Source organism: Diospyros lotus, chromosome 14, assembly GCF_014633365.1.
Source record: "Diospyros lotus cultivar Yz01 chromosome 14, ASM1463336v1, whole genome shotgun sequence".
Classification (NCBI taxonomy): Eukaryota; Viridiplantae; Streptophyta; class Magnoliopsida; order Ericales; family Ebenaceae; genus Diospyros; species Diospyros lotus.
This window is the reverse complement of record NC_068351.1, coordinates 23,032,467-23,040,295: the sequence shown is the minus strand read 5'-3', so window position 1 is coordinate 23,040,295 and position 7,829 is coordinate 23,032,467.

Below are 7,829 nucleotides of genomic sequence, written 5' to 3'. Positions count from 1 at the left end.
AACAAGCGATCTAATCAACCCTAACTACTAAATAACCCAAGATAAGAGCTAAAGGTTTAATCTAGTAGCAACCTTAAGAGTTAAAAAGATCTAATAATTTAATTTAGTTGAGTGTTCTTCCTAAGATCTAATAATTTTTGACACAACAAATCATTAAATCTTAGTTGTTTCACAAATTAGAGGGATCAAACAATTACGGATTTGATATCTAACTTAGCAATAGATTGCAAAGAATAATAAACTAGTAGGCCTCTTAGTAATTAAACGAAACAATCATGAAGATAGATACAGAAGAACATTCGATACTCAAAGCATAAATTGAGAAATAAAAATCAATTAGATCTCACAATTTCATTGATTCCGAGGCTTCCATTTTCTTAAACCAAGTATAAAAAATTAGCCACGCAGGACTATCATCAAAAACTCAAAATAGAATAATGAAAAGAAGGGAGGAGAAAACCAATCTATCGCTACCCCTTTGCCTTCATGCACCTTCTCTGCCTCCTCAGCTCTCCCTTTTTTGAGCTTGGATCAAGACCTTAAATAGCCCCCAACAAAGAATCCAAATCAGACAAAAAAATTAGGGCTTCCTAGGCTCCCATAAATTATGAGCCTATTTTGGGTCATAGAACAAGCTTTTTGGGCTCTGGCCCCTTCTTAAGAATTGTAGTTTAGAATGTGTAGATGAATTTAGGCTTTTTAATCATTGATTTGGACATCAGATGCTTAAGTTATGTCCTTTTAAAGATTCAGTGTTCGTGTAGAATTCTAATCCAATTAGGATTTGACCTAGCTTTTCGACTCTAACGTTGAAGTAATTTTGGAGGCCCAAATGAACTCGGATTTGGATAAATAATACCATTATGGAAATACCAAGAAGTCCTCTACAAAATCTCTAAAGACCTCATTCATGTTCTTGAACTCTAACATGGTTAAAAATCTACAAGAAGCCCAAAAGATCAAAATATTAAAAAGCTAAAATTTTCTAAGTAAAAGCCCAATTTATTCTAACCTATCCAAAATTGCCTTAACCATAAAAATAGGTATAAATCAGCACAATAAGGCATAAAGCTCACCAAAGAGACCATATCTAATGGAAATAAATATATGAAATTATGCACTCATCAGTATCATCATTTATGCTCATTATGCCTCTGCATTATATTTAGACACGAGCACTGCATTGTATGTGATTTCCTATATGGGTGAGTAGGGCTTGATGAATGGTTTTATGGGGGATATGTGTCATCGTTTATGCTCATTATGCCACCGTATCCTATTTGTGCATTTGCATGGTTCTTGGCATCGATTCTCGTATTATAGTTGTACGGTGTCGGGTAATCCGAACCAAGTTTATGTTCACGGACGTTCTAGCGTGCCGGGCAAGCTTCGGCTCGAGTTTTAGTTATGGGTGTCGATCGCTCCCACCCGAGCAAGCTTCGAATCTAGTTACAAGTACAGCTTGCCTTCAGGGCAGCAACAGGTTTGTGATATGGACTTGGGTACTAGTGCATTTTTATTTGGGCCCCAAGATCCGATATGTGCGTATCTTTGTTATGAGATTGGTACTTGTTATTTATATATGATTAGTTGACATGATTTACATGAGTTTTTGGCACTTGGGTGTGGGTATTCCTTAGCTCCTTATTCCTGTCAGCCTTTCCTTCTTATATGCTTGCTAAGTCTTGTGACTTACTCTTGCTTCTCTTCATTCCAGGTAAGGGCAAGACCAAAGTTGAGAATGAGTCTAGTGGTGTTGGACCTACATGAGTAGACAGTGTACAGGGCAATCTATGTTGACCATACCATGGGCCAAAGTTGTATGACAGGGTTGTTGTATCTTTTGAGTGTGTGGTTGGCTGGTATATATGTGAACCTTGTAACCTCGTGGGCCAGTTGTGTTTTGAAATGCATGCCTAGGTTGTGGTTTTTGCTTCCAATATTGTCAAATTTATTATCAAGTATATGTGAATCCAAGTGTGAATGCATGGCAGGTCTATCACTTCCTTTTTGTTTCCTTTTTCCCTCAGGGCCACCCGCTCTTCGGCTTAGCTGGGGGATTTGGGTGGGGGTCTCACACTAAATGCTGATAAGTACAATAGAATATTAGTTTGCAAGACAACAAAAGAAATATGGGACAAACTTGAGATAACTCATGAAGGTACCTATTAAGGTTAAGAGGTCCAAAATTGGAATGCTTAAACATGATTATGAGTTATTTTTAATGTAGCTTGGAGAGTCTATTAAAGATATGTATACCAAGTTAAATATAATAGTCTCTACACTAAAGAACCTAGACAAACCTATATCAAATGAATATATAGTTGAAAATGTTTTACAATGGTTACCATCAAAATGGCATCCCAATGTTACAATTATTCAAGAAGCTCAAGATCTTGAAAAGCTATCCTTGGATGAATTTCTTGGCTCACTCATGACTCATGAGTTAACTATGAGAAGATAAAAAGATATCCCACAAAATAAATCTTGAGGAATAGCTTTACAAAATTTGAAAAATCAGAGGAAATAAATTCTTGTGACCAAGAGGATGCTACTTTATAGGCCCAAAAATTTCTAAAGAAATTTAAAAGAAATTCCTCTAGACACTTCTATAGAAACAAGTTTGACAAAGCTAAGAAAAAAGAATGGAAAAGAGGATGTAAGATGTTATGGCTGCAACAATATAGGACACATCAAACTTGAATATCCAGACTTGAAGAAAGAAAAATAGAACAAGGACAAAAAGAAGAAAAAAAAAAAAAAAAAAAGGTGCATGCAACCTAGAGTTATGAAGACTTCTCATTCTCCTCATCCAGTGATGATTCAAAAGAAATGGCAAACCTATACTTAATGGCACAAGAATAATTTGTGGTAAATGGCTTTTCCTCCTTTGATTACTATTGTCGGTCTAGTGAGGATGAAAATGAAATCAGTATTACTCTTAGAAAACTATATAAGAAACTCTTGTTTTGTAAGGTCCCCAATTTGGTTGCTATAATTTAATATATTTTCTTTTCTTTTCGAAATCAAATGCCAGCACGATTACCAAAACTCATGGGGGCTTCTCCCTTGGAAACCTCAGCCAAGAAATACAAGGGGAAACGTCAGGAGGAATGGCACATGCTAAAGCTTAAGGGAAACACTATAGCTAGCACACAATTCGAAAGATAGGGCTTTATTAACATCACATACATCATTGTTTTCCCATTCTTATACACCAGGGTCAATTACATTGAGTAATACAAAAGGTTGACATTTGACTCTATTACTAAAATATTTGTAGCGAGGTGTCACCACTAGGACCTTTTAGTTTGGACCGCTTTATACACATCCAAGCCTCCGCCTCGAGCATTGCTTAGCCCGCTATCAACTAAACATAAAAATTCTTAATCTCTAGTGAATTCAGGTCTACCAAAACGTAGCTTCTCTTATAGTAACATAACATCATAACTTTGCACCTAGTTCTCCTCCAAGCATACTTTAAGGATTCACAAAATAAGTATCCACCAGACATGTTCAGATTATTTCTCCACAAAATTCTCATTTTTTTAAATCTATTGTATATATACTATAGCAACAACCCGTTTGATTTAACAAATAGCTAAGGGAGGATACCCCCCATTTCCTCTTCTAACCTTAAATATGAATTGTCAACATTTCAAATGTCAATTCCTTAAATCTCTCATCGTGGATGCAGTTATCCTCAAATGCTTCCAATGAGTTTCCCTCACTCGATGGGTATACTAATATATCATCAACAAAATTAATAATAAATTTAACCAGATACAGTGGAATATTCAATTTATACGATCCATAAACGCCACCAGCACATTAGTCAAACCAAAGGACATCATCGAATATTCATAATCATCTTGCCACTAACATATTTATCAAGTCAAAAGGCATTTCCAAGAACACATTAGATGAACTACCCTACCTATTCTGGGTAATAAGGTATTTATACCAAATGATAATCTTATTTCAAGCACAACAATCTCTTCCCGTTCCTAAATCCATTTTTTCCCCCACACATATCTCATAGATGCACCTTAAGGAACACTCTTGGGCGAGCTAAACAGTTAATGGCCTCGAGCAACAGTTCAATGCCAACCTCAGTTTCTATTTTAAAAGGTAACTCTTCCCTAAATGCACTGGGGTGTTCTTTCCTATCTTAACATGCTCTCCATACTTGTCCATACTCAACACTTTTTGAGTTTCTATTATCCATATAACCTCTAATAACTGCCTCAATGGGGTAGCCTAGACCTTATCCATCAAGTCTCGTTCACTCAATTGTCTGTTTTCCCCAAAATCCAACTATACTTGCCGCTAGAACAATAATTCTCCACCCAGAATTACGCTAGTATTCAAAGTCCTCAATGATTGTAAATTTATCAATAGCATAATTCAACCTCACATCTTAACACATTGCCTATTCCTCATTCAAGTAAATACCAAAATATCACATAACAATCATCCTCCAATCAGATTTAAGCTATTCAAACACAAAACTTCCAATTTGTGTCATCTTTATACACAACGTACAGACTTCAGTGTCTACATATTTACACAGCCTATAACTGCACTGGCATATTACATGCCTTACATCATCATCTTTCAACTCCAATATCACAAATTCGGTATTACATATTAACGTTCATTTATATAGTTAATCTCCTCAATTTTATCTCCACATACAAACTACCACCTAGTATATACCTTGCATACATGAGTTTTCAACTTCACTTAAGGTTCCTTACTTCCTTAGCCAAATTGACCATTCCACATGAGAGCAATTTTCCCTTGACTATCCAATTTTGCTTACTTTTCCTCTCATCCATTCTTTTCAACATCGTGGCAACCTGTAATCCTTTGACTACTATACTCCATTATATTTCATATATTTGAACCTTCAAGCATACATCACTTTCATCTATCTTAACTTCCCAATGTGACACATGTAATTTTCCATTCCTTCACATAGTAGATACCGGGCCCAACAAAAACGATCGACAAATGAAAGGAGAACGAGTGATCGTTCACGACTGACCAACAACTCCCTTACCAACTGTCGACTGCTTGTTATGCCTCCCCATTACTTTCCCCCACACTATCCATATATATATATACACACAGAGCACAATGGCTTACCTGCAAATTCACAATTTTTCCCATTTCTTCAATTGACTTTCAATTTAATTTTTATCCCCATTATTTTTAACCTTTCAACCATCAATCTATCCCTCTCCATAAGCAAAATCTTCTAGGTGGCGAACACTGGCTTAATTTTTTTTTCTGCTACACAACTACTAACTACCGGGGTATCATAAATAGAAGTCACCTTCTGTCGATGGTTGGTCTTGGAACATTATTTTGCTTAGTCATACACACCTAGTATGTCATCAACAATTCAAACTCCTAATAACCCAAGTCCACCCAAAACACAGCTAGGGTCCAAACTCTAGCATATCTTGTATCCTTTTTCCATGCACATATAGAAAGTATACATAATAAATATTTCTCAAGTCTGCTGAGTCAATTCAACATAAAATGCTCATTTCATTCGTTCATATATGTACGTTACATATCAACAATTTACACCTGCGATACAAGCCACAAAAGAGTAATTACACATACCATGTAGGACACCCAACTCAGCATCTCCTAGTCTCCCTTATACTAGCACGAGTGTACCCTCACTACGTAGTGCTCTCCTTGTCCCCTTCAACGATGGACGTGGCCTCGTTCACCAGGTATGCCAACTCCTCATTACTCCCTACACTTAAACTGGGTCTTGCTAGTTCATCTCCCAAATGGGTAGGACTTTGTACCATGGCTCCTAACGAACATTCTACAAAGGATACCCTAAGTCACTCAGGTCCCAAATCTTCACCTACTGCTTTACAGCGCGGGTAAACTGTTCATAATGAAATCGAAGGGTCATATCCAGCATCAGGATCCGGGTGAGCTGCCTCCACCTTTCATTCATGTACTTTCTTACAAATAACACCTATTTTTCTGAGAGACCCCACACATGCTCATATACAGTGGACTGAAACACCAAGTCCATTCGATGTAAGTAACTCACGACGTGCTCCGTCTCACGTTACCTTTCTCCCTTTTCCATAAGTAGGTCTTGTTCCCACCAGTACCAAAGTAAGTCCAACACCGAGGTCACTTTTGCATCCGGGTGTGGCACATTAGAACTCGGTCCTACAGAATCCATGTGGAGTGATTAACAACCTACACACAAAAACCAAAAATCAAATCTCTATGCATAGTACACTACTGTCACACTCAAAGAACAAATCCAAGACATATATATATACATATATATATATATATGCACCATGTTGCTAACACGGTCCTAGGTAGACCTTGTAACACCCCAGATTTTCAAAATAAAAAATGAGGCAATACCTGAGATTATTAGGTTCTAATACTTGAGAAAATAGGTCATTTTAAGGGATTATAGAAGCCTTGAGACAAAGGTTCAGTTTTTGAGCCAATGGCAAAATCGTAAATACTAAAGTTTGGGTAAAAGTGTAATTTACCTAAAAACCTTGGGGTATTAGCATAATTTATCCATTTTTTGGGGACCAAAAAGTGCAATTAAAAATGGCTCGGGGACCAAGTTGCAAGGGTCTAAGTGCAGTTACGTGAAAAGTTTGGGCTAAAGCGTTATTTCTTGAAACCTTAAAAATATCATGGATTTCAAACTCAAATCAAATGGAGGTTTGGATTCCAAACTCTATTAAATTCAATTAAGAGACGAGTGGTGCGTTTGGGTTGGATGCACATGGGAGAAATGATGAAGCCTTATCCTCAATGACAAATGGCAATCAACCATTGGCCACTTGAAAGAAAAGATAAGGTCACATGATGGCTCATAATGACCCCCTAAGGTGGCATTGCGTGATTGGCCAAGGAAAACCTTACTTAGCTTCCAAGTTTGCAAAAGTCTCCAAACATTATGTAACACCCCCTCTCTTGGAACTTCCCGAGAAGATGTGCTACTGGGGATAATAAAATAAACTGACTGATAAATGAAATCTAATACCAAATGAATATCTCCATCATCTGAAATAAAACTCTTAGCCAATAAACTAAAATCCATAAATTACATCTAAGGGAAAATCCCTAAACTGGATTATAAAATAAATCTAAACTGATCAAGCACTAACTAATAGACTAACAACTCCCAGACATCTTTGGTCTTGAACAGCTCCACGTACACACACTACTGGACACTACTGCTAGGCCCCACATCTGGTACTCCCCCATTAGGACCTGGAATGGTGAAGAGTACAAGGTGAGCTACAAAGCTCAACAAGTAATAAACTGGAAAGAATAACTGAAGCTGAATCGAAAAATATCGATACTGATTAAAACTTACTGAACTTGAACTGAGAGATATAATAATCACTGGATGGCATTATAAGATGTAATGCACATAAACTGTAACTAAATCCAGGTATGCAACTTTGGCACGTAGGCCCACATAACTGTAACACATACCTGACTGATCTGAGTCCTGCAAACATAAAAACTGTAAGCACATACTTTAGGCAATATGCCCCTAGCTCCCTAGTCGACATCAGGCGAGCAATTCATAACTGAGATATAATTGAACTGATACTAGTGGGATCCCCGCGGACAAGCCGTCTGGCGCGCATAATGCAATGCTCATATAAATGCTGGCACATGATATGTAGTGCTCCACATAAAGTCATGCTCAATGCTCATACAATGTGTATGCACATAATCTTACAAAATAATGATGACCATGTCATAATGAACTGCTAAACATGGTATATGATTTTTTACTA